General features: G+C 47.1%; 1 protein-coding gene and 1 pseudogene across 1 annotated transcript in view; both read right to left on the reverse strand.

Moving 5' to 3' along the window:
* LOC149328233 (uncharacterized) overlaps window positions 1–14,172 on the reverse strand; it is a 230,728-nt gene that overhangs the window by 143,644 nt on the left and 72,912 nt on the right. The gene's annotated exons all lie outside the window — the stretch shown is intronic.
* Window positions 1–14,172, reverse strand: part of LOC149328236 (uncharacterized) — a 42,006-nt pseudogene that overhangs the window by 18,147 nt on the left and 9,687 nt on the right.

Genomic DNA, 14,172 nt, shown 5'->3' on the forward strand with positions numbered 1-14,172 from the left:
CTGGCCAGGCATGAGAAAGGATGTGCTGGGATACGCCCGTACCTGCCCGGTATGCCAGGTAGCCAAGCCTCGGGCGGGCAAGCCCGCTGGCATGATGAAGGCGGTAGTTAGCAACTACCCGTGGCAAGTGGTCGCGTGCGATATCATGGGACCCCTCCCTCGGTCCGCGCGCGGAAACCAACTCATCCTGGTAATAACGGACCACTATTCCAAGTGGGTTGAGGTTTTCCCCCTTAGGAAGCTTGTGTCGGAACGAATTTGGGAAAAACTGTTGGAGACTTTCACTCGTTTCGGTTTCCCTTCCGACCTGATTACAGACAATGCTTCTTATTTCACAAGCAAAGTCTTTGTAGACTCTTGTCGGGCGCTTCAAATCCGCCACAGGAGAACGAGTCCCTACCACGCACAGAGCAACATAACCGAGCGGGTGAATCGAAATCTGAAGAGCATGCTGGTCGCGACGACCGAGCAGCACAGAGATTGGGACGCGCGGCTGTCCGAACTGGCGTTCGCTACAAGGACAACCGTGAACAGGTCAGTGGGTATTACACCCGCTTACTTCAATTTTGGGAGAGAGATCGCTTTTCCGCTAGAGAATGCCCTACTCGACGCGGCGGGGCCCGCGCCCCCTCCGCTTTCGCAGTACGCGGCAAGGCTCCTGGAGCGCCTGGAGGCAGCGCAGCGAGCAGCCCGCGAAAACCTCGATGTCGCGCGCATAGAGCCGGCGGATCAGTACAACAAAGGTCGCCGTCACGTCGTTTTCAACACGGGCGACTTAGTACTCAAGAGAGCGCACCCACTTAGTAACGCAGCGCGCGGTTTCGCCGCGTCGCTAGCGCACAAGTGGGCTGGGCCGTACGAAGTTACGGCATGGACTACGCCGCTCACCTACCAGCTGCGGTTGTTGACAAACGGCGAAACCGCCGGTCCGGTGCATGTCGCTGATTTGAAGGCTTTCCACCTTCGCAAGGACGATGGCTGCGAAGCGGTGGAAAATCAGCGCGATGCGGCGATCTCACCCCCGGGAGGACGAGCAGGTAGCGGTGCGGTTCGCAACCGACGCTACAACCTGAGGACCAGGTAGCACCCGTGTCTCTCGATCAATTATCACTCGCAATGCTCTCGCCCTCTCAATATGCCTTCTAGGAAGCTCCAGCGGACCGACACCCGGGGCTCGGACTCCGGATGGGATGGCAGACCACCGTTGAACGGTGGCCGCCATCAAGGCGCGCCACCCGGCCGGCGGCAGGGTCCACGCGAGTGGCGCCGGTTCCATGGCCGCGGTGGCCCCCACCGCCAATCTAACCGCGCGCCTGACCACTGGAGAGAACCTCCCAGTGGTGCAGGACAACGCAAGAGGGCCAGTGACGACCAGGCGCAGGGCCCCCCTCAGCACCCAGCCGGCGCTTCGGCCGCCGAGCAGCCGCAGCCCAAGCGGCCCAGGGTCCTGCGGCACGTGGCCACCTGGACCACGGTCGCCAACGGAGCGGCCATTTCTTGCTGCGCGCGGTCCAGGTGGCGGTACCAGGCGCAGCCCCTTCGCGGCGGTGACCTCCAGGAAGTGCCGCTGCCTTTCCGCGGCCTGACCCTGGAGGAGAGGGACCAGGAGCCCCGGCCGTGTTTAATGACGAGGAGCGGGCCGGCCTGTGTTCCCTCTGCGGCACACTTGTTGTGCACCGGCCCCGCCACGAGGCCGGTGCGCTGCATAGAGCGCGCAGGGAGGCGGCGGAAAAGCGCTTGGCGGCTGCAGCGCCTTCCCCCGCTGTGCCACTGCAGAGGAGCAGCCCGGAGGAGGCGGCCCTCCGCATCCTCCAGTCCAGCCGCCCAGACCTGCTGTTTCCGGCGGCCGAGGAGCTTTGGAGGGCGCTGCCGGCAGGGCCCCCAGTGGAGCCAGGTGCCTCGCTCCCCCAGGCGGCTCGTGAGGAGCCCATCCAGCTAGCGGTGAGCGGCCCCCCGGCGAGCACCCCTCCCCCCTGCGACGACCCTATGGACCCGGACCCGGAGGTCATCGAACGCCTACTGGCGGACCCCGGGACGGACGTTTGAGGGGGGGGGGGAGATGTAGGGTCTGCTCGCGGGCAGGTCAAATCTCGCGCCGCTCACCGCGGGTAGCCTCGGACCCCTTCTTCCCGAGTGGTGGGGCGGGGGAAGCGAGGCTAGGAGAAAGCCTTCATAAGGCGCGACCGGGTAGGCTCGCGCCCTCTCTTGGACCAGTTCTCCTGACACCTGACCCCGCTGCCCCAACGACGACCGACCTGCCATGTGAGAATAAACCGTCTTGTACAAAGTCCTGCCTCGAGTGACTGCCTGTGCGTCCCCGCGCAGAGGAATTGCCCACAGGTTTGAAAGTTTCTTTTCGCTTCACCTTCGCAGAATATGCAGAGGATGATTATTTCTTTCAGGTAATTTAGGACATGTTTTATCCAACTGCTGAAACTAATTAAGCGGCAACTTATTTTGTGCACTTTTTGTCAACCTACGTTAGTGTGTAACATTACCGGCTGATCAGGAAAAGTGAAAGCAACATTTCACAATCTTATGGACTGAAATTACAAACTATTCAGGCAATTTCTTGGTAACATTTTGCGTTGCTTGGGTATTACGGCTCTGAATAGCCGAACGACTATACAGTATGCGTACTTTGCCTTGAGCGGCGCACACTCAGGCGTAAAGTAGCACACAGTGCTCTAGCGTACGGTAAACTATGGTAAACGCCGCACCGAGGCATGAACTTCATCTTAGCAGCACTTAAAGGGAAACTGCAGTGGCTTTAAAAATCAATGAGCTTAAGAGGGACCGATCGGAGATACTTGTATGTAAAGCACGCGAAGTCTTTTTGGGCTAGCATTTTAAATAGTGACGTGATCGCCGATTAAAATCGTGGCGCCCTTCCAGCTTCTCCGCAGCACACAACGCCAAGTGGGGGGCGCATGATGATGTCATCGAAGGTATCGGTACATTTCTAACGCACAGACCCCTGCTTTGAAAAAAAAAAAAAAAACCAGCGCCACCGAAGGCAAATCCCGCCGAGAGTTGTATGGCAGCGTCCAACTAGGCACGGCAGGGTGTAACTGACGACAGCGGTAATTCGAAATCATACCTTCCATGACGTCACACTAAACTTCCCCGCACTTCTTTGGTGCACTGAGGAGAAGCGCAAAGTTGAATCGCCGATTTCGTCACTTTTTTAAATGGTACTGCAAGAACACTTGGCATGCTTTACCTACAGCCTATATAGATTTGAATCCTTGATCACGAAATTCCCCAAAAGTGATGCAGTTGCCCTTTAAAGGAGCTCTTTGATTTCCTTTGCTGCTCTAGACATGTGAAGCGATGCGCGTCAAAAACGAAACTACGCGGGCACGGAAAGTGCCGCGGAGCACCACGACATACCGAAACTCAGCCGGCCGCCAGTGGCGCCGCCAAGTGTACGTTTTATGCAGAAATAAAGCGATGGCAAGAGAAAATTGTGTTTACGTCATTAAGCGGCCGTATGTTACACACAGCAAGCCAAGCAGAGCCATTTCAGAAAATCATATAGATGTTTGTCTACATATACCCGCTTCTGGCCGACCTCTACGTAGCGCCATTTTGTCGACAACATTCCTACAAAAATTGTCACGCAACTGTTTGTCATACAGCATTCTGCGTAGTGCCATACGACTTCTCGTTGCATGTGGCTGACATGTGCCAGTCAAGATGGAGGCTAGCTTGCGGCAGGGATTCGTACTGACGACATATCCATGTTCAATTGTATGCCTTACCAGACTTTGTATCAAAACTGTGACGCAACCATTCGTCATAGGGGGTTCCAAGTGATGTCATATGCGCGCGTGTATGTGGGTGGTGTCATACATCGTCGCTGGATCCCATTGCGACCGGTTATGTCTGAGCTTGTGCAATGAACAGTCGAGCATCAGCGTCTACAGATTCGACACCGGCACCACCCGAAGTGAAACGTGGTCGTCCGCGCAAATGCGCAAACTCTGAAGCACAATAGCGCTTGTAATGCTTTCGCATTCCCACACGTAAGGAGTCGTAATTATGTCTGCCGAATGTTTTTGGTTATTTCGTCAAAGCACTGGCACTTACAAGGTAGGCCTGCGGCGGCAATGCCTGTATTTTAGTTCTTGCGCTTTTCTATCTTGCAAGAGCTTTGTTATTAAGAGAGGTCTTTTTGTGCTTAAGGCCTGGTATTATATCGACACAAGCGAGCCTCAGTTCCATCTCAGTATACACTGTAAAATATATTTATTGAAAAGAACAAATTTTCTGGCAGCTGCCCTGCCAGAAATTTTCTGTTATGCTATGTTTTCGGTTTTTTACTTTTTCTGTCATTTTACAACAGAGAATTTCTGTTAAGACGATAGAAATTTTCTGTTATTGTATGTTTTCTGTTTTTACTTTTTCTGTCATTTCACCGGGTTTTTTCTTTGCAATTAACAGAAAATGTCTGTGAGGATAACAAAAACTTTGTTGTTACTTTTTTCTGTCATTTCAGAGGTTTTTTCGGTTTGCTGCTAACAGAAAAATCTGTGATGTTCCATTTTCTCTTACCATGTTTTCTGTCATTTAACAGCTTTTTTTTCATGACTCACAGAAATTTTCTGTGAAGCGCTATGTTCTGTCATTTCACACACTATTTCTTTCACATCATCTTTTAATGACTGACATAAAAACAGATACAGAACAATAGGACTGCTGCCATATTTGAATAGAATAAAATATTTCACCGCTTTTAAACAATCACAATCACAAGCAAAGGCAAATTAGTATTCAAGAATACTGGAAAATATGCAGTGTTAAACAATGCAATCATGGCTGGTATTTTACTATACAGTAATATCTTTCAGCATCACTGAATTAAGGTAAACGGTAGGTGGGCCGAAGAAAAAAAGAAACTTACATTGCCCTGCCTGCACAGTAAAAGCATGAAAAATATGCAGTAATGGCAAGTAAAGTAGAAACGAAACCTGTGCCTTTCTGTCATACAGAATGGCATGATTCACTCTAAAATAGTAATACAGTACAATGAATACAACACAAAGTAATAATACCTGAACAATGAACACAACCAGTCACTAAACTAATGGCAAGCATACGCAAAAGAAAAGTATTGGAAAAATATGCTTTGCTCAAGACGAGTGCTGCATTAAGCAGCAAGATGAAAGCGACAGGACATAAGGCATGCCAGGGGCTGTTTGCCTTATCACAGTGTAACTGCAAGACATTTTTTCACTCTAGTTAGTACGTCTTATCTTGAGACTATAATAACTTTAAAATGAAAAAATGAACAGAGAAAAGATAGAAAGTAGTGCTACAATTCATACAACAAGCCACTGAAGTGCAACAGCAAGTATAAGCATAAATAAGGCATCTTAAGCAAATTGTGTCTTGCCTGACACTAGTACGAAATGAAGTGAGATAGAAGCAACAGGGCATAAAGCATGCCACTAGCTGTTTGACTTATCAGTCTAACCATATAACTTTGATTCCCTATACATAGTACATCAACTCTTGTGACTACTGCATGATAAGGCATGCCACAGGCTGTTTGGTTTATCCCAGCGTACACATAAAATATTGATTTAAAAAGTTGTAAAATTTCAGAACAGTTAAAAGTCAGAGTCTTGCATGATGAGGGAAGCAACTTTTGAAGAGGGGCAGTGCTGCTTCTTCGAGTGCTCTGCCTTCGTTCCCCGGACAGGATTCACAGCTGCAATAGTCCTGAAACAAGGACAGAGCATTGTTACTCCTTGGACAGTGAGCATATCTATATTGTCTACAAAGAAATAATAAACATTGCCAGAAGACTGCACCCCTCCTCCTACCCCAAAATTTAATTCCTTTGTAGTCCGCATTTCAGTTTCATTGTGTGCACTAGTGAATATATCCAGTAATCTTTAGTACTCAGTACAAAACCAGACTTCACGCCAAAATAAACTTTTCCTAAATGTTCACTTTAATAAGGTTTTTAACAACCATAGTGTTTTGTTACTTGCGTGAAAGCTGCTCAGTGAACTCCAACACTAGGTTTTAAAGGGATGCAAAAACAACTCCATGCAACCTGTTGCTCTACGGAAAAATTCTTTCTGTCTGCACTTTCCCAATTCGTTGCCCGCCGCGGTGGCTCGGTGGTTATGGTGCTCGGCTGCTGACACGTAAGACGTGGGTTCGATACCGGCCACGGCAGCCGAATCTTGATGAATGCGAAATTAGAGGCCCATGTGCCGTGCAATGTCAGTGCACGTTAAAGAACCCCAGGTGGTCGAAATTTCCGGAGCCCTTCACTACGGTGACCCTCATAGCGTAAGTCGCTTTGGGACGTTAACTTTCAATAAATCGAATCAAACCAATTTGTTGATGTCTGTGTGGAAGCAAAAAAATGCATTTATTGCTGAGAAAACTCAATTTAAAAATTTGCCGGTCACTGAATTCAAATTCTGACGTATACGCCGAAAAGGACTTCATGACCACATTTTGTAGTTAGTTGCGGGGCTGCTTAGGGCCTTGCGATCTGCACCCAGAAATCTGACGTGTCAGTAGACTGCAGTCTACTTAGAAAATGAGGCAATGATGACAACACCTGTACTTTGTTTCTTCATTTTATGTAGCTTATAAAAACACCATTTCAGTCTCAGTAGCCTATCGACAACGGCCAACTTCAGTTTACATTCAATGTTCCTTCAAAGCACTCTCTGACACCAGAGTAGCAATGTCTGTATACACAGGACGAATCATCAGCATGCCTATTTTGTGTCACCCGAAAGTACAGCTGTAAGCAAAAATCTTTTTTGACAGCTAATAAATAAGTTTGCAGCACATATTTACGTGCTTTGGCTTGACAAAGATGCTTTGACAAAGATTTAGATGCATGACGAGGGATATGCACATTTTAGTGAAGCTGGAATTAACAGAACTGAGCAGAGGCTTGTTTGTATTACTAATCCCCCACTAGTGATACGCAAGTCTAAAATGATGTCTAGTGCTGCAGAGCAAGCTATTACGTGAATGTGACGTTACCCTCTCACATCTGCACACAACTTCCAATGTCCCAGAATAGTGCAAAGTGCCTGCTGCCCTGAGTGAAAAACTTTTCTGACCACAACCTCAAGCAATAACCCAGCAAAAGGTTGATACAGAATGCACACAAAATATTCTCTGTAGGCAGAATCAAAACAAAATTAAGCAATAGCTTCGAATAAAACTTTTGGTTGAGCATTGGAAGTCGCACATTTTCAGTGCTGTAGCATTTTCCCCAGACGCCGCTAGTACGGCTCACATGCAGGCCTCAATAATGCAAGTATTAACAGCTTTTTTCAGTATCCTGGCTTATGCTCAGTTTGAACTGGGCTGCAAGGAAAAGGTACTTTCACTATCAGGCTTAGCTGTCCTCGAGGCTAGTCAATACAGCTGAGCGTTTCTGTACAACATCCTGGGCTCGTCACTCCTTCCACATATATATTCCCCCCTACAGATGCACTTTGGAAGAAATATGTGCCGCTTACAGCGCGCCCATCAAGAAAGCTTCATGTCAAATGCAGGAATAACAATGCTGTATCTCTCACCAGTAATCCTCACGTAATGGACTGAGGAGCCAATTTATTGAGGCACACATAGCGAGGTATATGCCACCACAATATGCAATGATGTATGCATGGGTTATCTTGCATAGTATACTACTCAAGACCGTAGGCTCAAATATCGCAAAAAGGAAGTCTTCCAGTCGACGGCACCAACCAACAGTTACGATGCTGTGGTTATTTTGGATAATTTGTGGTTTATCTTTTCCTTTTGCCAGCTGGCGTGATGGAATAGCAAGTGCATGGGAATTAACCACGAAGTCGTCAGAATCATTCGACACCATAGGGGCATTTGCCGCTGCATTCTTCATTTGTATCCAGCTATAGTCACAATATAAAGCATTGCCTAACAGTTCAAGCTGAAATGAATGCAAATAAATATACAAAAGACAAAAAACCCTAACTTCCCATTAGCAGTGAACCTGTTTCCGACAAGTGGGAGCTATGCCAGCCTTAGGGGAGGGTGACCGGTGCAATCGCACAAGACGTCACCAAGATGGGGATGCTGAGTTTCCCTGTAGGTGTCATGCTACATCCTCCCATCCTCTACCCGCCCTCATTCTGTCCCTTGACCTTCAAAAGAGACATTTCCAGAGCTCTTCAAAATGAGGGAGACAATATGTATGCCTGAAGCATGCCAAAATGAGTGCATAACTCTCTACTGTAGAGGGTTGCAAAGGGTGCATGCACCTTACAGACGCGGCATAGTTTCAGGTGTCGTTTGTTGCGGGCAGGACCATCTAAATGACATTCTTTCCACCTGTAAGCTCTGCAGCGGCAGAAGGGAAAGGGGTAGGGGAGGACAGTTGTGCTTAGAGAGCTTTGTCAATTCACTGCTTAGCCTTTGTCTCTTCTCAGTTGTGCAGGTTCTTTTCATCTTTGAACTTAAAACTGCCTTCAGCACGCCCTGTGCATTATCTAAATCGGAACACATCTGACTGTGTCAAGCTGTATTGCCTTTATAGGGTGGAAGGAAATAATGTGTGCACCATTTCTCTCCCTTTTGCATGCTCTGCTCTGTGAGAATTTCATTATAGCTAGTTCTTCTTTTAGGCACCCAGTGGTTACCACTGCAGAGCGGGACTGCTTGATTTTAGGCGTTAATTACAGACCTAAATGTAGACTAGGCTTTTTGCTAATCATCATCTTGAGACTCACAGGATTTTGGACTGTGAGGCCATAGTTACTCGTTCATAAGAAATACTTGTCTTGGACAAAAAAATGTTTTCAATTCTGAATGCCAAGAGAAAATGGGCACAGAAAATTTGATTGATTTTGTAGAGAATGGTTGTAGTGCTACTATTGTTGGTACGTGCATATATGTAGAGAAAAATTTTGTGCAGCGTTCTGGGAACTTAGAAACAGAGATTTGATTTCCTGTGCTGCCGTTATGTCAGCATGGTTTGTTCTTATTTTGAAATTCATTTGCTTCTACTCAATCACCTGTCCTGCCTCTTGCATTGTAGCCATGGACAGTGCAAATAAACTCTCCTGACAAGCTGTCTTGCCTTATGCGCAGTTCTAAGCAAGACAATTTATGAAAGAAAAATACCGAAGTGCTAAAATTGCTGGTGCAATGTGACAGTTTTCAAGGAAAAGCAGAGATGATGGAAAAAGCCCTTTTAAAAGTACAGGAACAAGATGAATTATCGTAGTAAGGTTAAAACTAACCTGATTTAGCCTGGCTAACTTTGCATGGCCTGCTGTTTAACCTGAGTAAGTTATGTCGACAATAGCTCATGTCGACAATAGCTGTTTTGCCCCACTCAACTTTTGCCCATGTGTATGCAGAAAAGTGGTACGCCAGGCCTTCTTCACACCAGTCTGCAGCCAAGGCACTGTTATTAGGAACAGAATGAATCCGTGATGATAAATATAATGCTTGTACCATTTTCTACATATCCAACTGGAAAAAAGTTTCAATTCTCCTGTCACCCAATTTAATGCTATCAAAATTTTGGTATGCTGGCTTTTTTGTAGGCACTATTAAGAGTGGAGCAGGGAAGACTAAAACATCAGCTTCATGAGCTAAATAATGGTTTCAAAAGAAGTGGGAATTCCCTGCGAAAGCCAGTATCGTCAAACACAGCGACCCAGAGAAGAGAGATTGCATGAAAAATGGGACAGATGGAGTGTACTCATGGTTATAGGAAACTAACGCACGACTCAAAAATCTGGATACCACTTTTCTGTTGCTTCACGGATACGAATATGTACACCAACGTAACACATGTTGACTGTGACCACGAACACTACGATAACACCAAAGTAAATCCGGCCTGTCCCGTCCGTGACCCAATAATACAACCATTCAAGACATTTTAGTGATGCTATTGCAGGGGGAGATTCGTGGGTGCAACTGGAAAGGGGGGGGGGGGGCAAATGAAGGAGGGCGGTGGGGTACATTTGAACCATGTATTCATAGGACATTTTGATCTAAGAAATGAGGCTCAACATGGCTGTTATTTAATATTTTCCAGCGGGAATCCTTTCCTTTTAATCAATTTCTCCTAATTTCTCCTAGGTGAGCATTACCATATATCCTAAACAAGGTTTCTCAAAGACACCTCAAAAACAACAGTCTTCAGTGGACGCTGGATATTTAACATATTAAGACAGAGTATTCTGTTTCTGCGGCAAGCTCTTTGACAGGTATCTCATGTAATCACTAGCGGCAACTGGATAAAATGACTGGTGGTGGTGGTGGTGAAAACTTTTAATTGTTGAAATAGAGTTTGGGAGCCACAGAGTGGCCCCGCTACATGGTCGGCGTCCGTAGTCCGGGACACCGCATGACAATGCCCCGTCTCTCGCCCGTTTCACCAGAGCCCTTTGGGACTCAAGCGAGGAGCAGTTGAGGAGGGCAGTCTCCCATGCCTCTCTGGAAGGGGTAGGGGAAGGGGGGAGGTGGGGATTTTGAGTACATGCCCACACCATGTGGAAGATATCACAGGTCTCCCCACAGTGCGGGCATCGCCCATCCGTGTTTGGATCGTAATGCTTTAAGATTGCAGGACAGAGTAGAGTACCTGTCTGCAGGCGCCTTAAAGTTCGCTCCTCCGTCTTACTCAGCCCCTTTGCAGGGGCCGGGAAAAGACGGTGGATGTCGCTATAATGCGTTATAATTTCCCTGAATCGCAGCAGCGGCTGGTTAGTCTCCGAGCCAGAAGAGCTGGGATGAGGAGCCCGGTGAATAAACGCTCGGGCAGCCGCGTCAGCGGCCTCATTACCTCGTAAGCCCTGGTGGCTAGGAGCCCAAATGATTCTTTTGGGTGTTGGACCAGTGGCAGTCCGTCGTAGAATACAAGCAGCTAAGGGGGAGATCTCCCCAGCCAAGTAATGGTCTCATGCTTTTCGGGAGTCCGTAATGATGATTCTCGAATTGGCGTGGGCGGCAGCAAGCGCTATCGCTACTTCCTCGGCTCGCATTGAATTCGGGGCTCGAAAAGAGAGTCCATCAACGTGCATTTCCTGGTGAACGACAGCGGCCGTGTAAAATCCCGTGGGCGATGGCCCTGCTACGTCTACATAATATACACCGGGTAGGGAGCCGTGTTGTCTCTCAAGAGCCCGAGCCCGCGCTTGTCGCCTGTTTTCGTGCATGTCGGTGTCCATGTTACGGGGGAGCGGGGAGACCCAGAGCATATGGCGCCACAGTACTGGGATACGCTCCGCCTCCTCTGGAGTGCAGTCGTGTTGGATGTGTAAGCGATTTAGCAGGCAGCGCCCAGGGGCCGTCTGCATGAGCCGCGTGTATTGGTTCACGAGGTGGGCCTCCCGCAGCTCCTGGTAGGAGTTTAGCACCCCCATTGCCTTGAGTTTGGCATTAGAGGTAGCCACCGGCAGATCCAGGGCTCGCTCAGTTGCCTTGCGCATGATGGCGTCTATTCGCGCCTCGTCTTGCTTAGTAGTGCGGAGATATGGCACGGCGTAGAGGATCCGGCTAGTCACGAAGGCATAGACGAGCCGAAGCGCGTCCCTGCCCCGCAGACCGCCCCGCTTGTTGGAAACGCGGCGGATCATGCGCCCTACCTGTTCGCCTACTCTCTTGAGTTTCACAATGGTGGAGTCCGGTCTGAGTCTGTGGTGAATGAAAAGGCCCAGAATACGGAGCTCCTGCACCTCTCTAATAGGACCTCCTGACAGAGAGATGTGAATTGCTGTCCTATTGCTGTCCTAATTGAGGCACACGGCAGATTCTTAGAAGCCACGAATATTTGACAAATCACTTCGTACCATATCAAGCTTGCACAGAGGCAAGTCTAGGAATGAAGCATAGCAAATGCATTGACAAGGAGCATGAACTCATCACGGCGAAAGCGAAGAAACTCTTCAAGAATGTTTTAGAGCACCTGATCAAGATGAAAAGCATATATAGTATTTCGTGGCTGTTCAGACTGCCTTTTTGCAATCTGTGAGGAACCAGGGCAAAAAAATGACAACAGACTACACAGAAGGAGGACCACATGGACTGAAGCACTGAATGATCAACTTTTGTACAGTTTCCTGTCAGCACACATGGCAAAAAAAGATGAAACCATATCAGGAAATACCCCGAAACAATGTGACAAGTGGTTTTTAAGCCTGAAAAAACAGAGGGAATAAGCCAGTAAGGATCTGCACAGCTCTTTCGAGGACACGGCAGAAAAGCAAAGTTAGTGAAGAATGGCCAACAAGGAACATGGAAGAAACCAGGGTGGAAACAAGTGTACAAGACATGGTCTTGAAAGATAAAACCAAGAAACGGGATAAAACCGTCACAGGCCAATGAATAACAGGGCAAAAGGCTAAAAAGATTAAAGTCGCAAAAGTGACAATGAGGTTAAAGACCAAATGTAAAACCAGAAGCAAGTGGTGAAGGCAAAAAATAAAAAATACGACTGAAGGCCGAGGGTGCCTATGGTGAGACAAGTGTCGCATATCTAAAATCTGGTATTGCATGACAAATAGGCTGGTACTTTTTCAAATAATGAAACTGAAGGTTTCTTTATGCACTGGTCCTTCATTGCCAGTATCTTGCCTGCGTTGATGATTTCACAAGCCAGTGAGTTTTTGTTCTTAGCTATTACTTCCATTCTTTGAAATTCGGATAAACGTCCTGTTTCCAAAATTTTATAGTTCCGACAGTGAATGCCAAGATGGCATCATTACACATTATCAGAAAAAGAACTAGCCTACCTGTCATGCAATGCCTGGTTTTAGCTACACAACACTTGTCTCGTCATGTGTATCCTGGGCCTTCAGCAGTATTTTTTTATTTTTTGCCTTCACCACTTGCTCCTGGTTTTACACTTTGTCTTTTCCCTCATTGTCAACTTTTATCACTTTCAACTTTTTAGCTTTTTGGCCTGTTACTTGGTGCCCTCTGAGCTCTTTAATTCTTCTATCACTTGTAACCTTTAAGAGCACGTCTTATTTTTTCACTTGATTTCATCGTGGTTTTTGGCATGTTTCTTGCTGGCCATTCTTCGCAACCTTTGGTCTTTTGCTACTTCATAGATACAGCTGCGCAAATACTTGCTGGCCCATTCCCTGTCTTTTCCGCCTAAAAAAACCTGCTTGTCGTATGTTTTTTCTTATTTTGGTGTTCCGTGATACAAGCTTTCATATCAAATGGACCTTGCCTAGCTTTTTTCGTCGTGTATTCCGACAGCTAGGAAGCTGCAGAAATAGCTGTCCCCCTTTCTTCTGATATAAAAGTTGGCAGTTCAGCATCCACGTTGCCGCCTTCTGTGAAGCTCTTTGCCCAACAGAAAGTGTTGCTCTAGCTTTTCACTGTAAACAATGAAAACTTTCTGTGAATACCTGAGCTTCTTGGTTAACACGACAAAGTCATGAAAGAGCATTTAGGTGTGTGCCAGATGTGGCAGATCACTACTGCAGCAAAACAAATTAGAATAAAATATTTCACGTGATGGTGAAGAATGTGATCAAGCATTTCACAGAAAATGAAGTGACTGAAGTGAGTGCTTTTTTGCCTCTGATGCCTCCCTTCTTGGCTAACAATTTCATGAGTACTGGAAAAGGAATGTGTACTACGGTGGTAAAGATACCTTGGTGAAAAGTGCATCATGCTGTGCCATCTAATGAATATTGTTTATTTTCTTTCCCCGTAATGCAAGTGCAAGTGCTTCTGGGGCACTGCAACAGCAACAACTGACTCTCTTGGATAAGTCGGGAGCTCACTCTATGCGACTGTTTCTTACCAAATGAGCACCTTATCGGTCCCTTCATTACTGGGATTTTGTTGCTGCCACTTCTCTTTGAATAACTATACTACTTGTGTCACTTTGATGCCCATTCTATTTATGTCCCTTGGACTAGTTGATTTAGTAAAGAAATTTCAATCAGACATATAATATCTATGCTTTGCTTATGCATGCACTTTTAGAAGAGGAGCTGAAGGTGTCAGCATTTTCAGTTCATGTAACTAAACTCATCTTTCAGTGGCAAGCCTCTTTGCTTTTCTATATTTTAAACCGTACTATCTGCTTGCAAGGTTGGTGGTCCGTGACCTTCGGTGGCATTGTGGTGGCGACTTCCAGTTGCAGCTATTGGTTTGCAGTATCCCTTCAGGCTACAGCCATCT

This window comes from Amblyomma mixtum, chromosome 9, assembly GCF_055824585.1.
Source record: "Amblyomma mixtum isolate Tamu chromosome 9, ASM5582458v1, whole genome shotgun sequence".
Lineage (NCBI taxonomy): Eukaryota > Metazoa > Arthropoda > Arachnida > Ixodida > Ixodidae > Amblyomma > Amblyomma mixtum.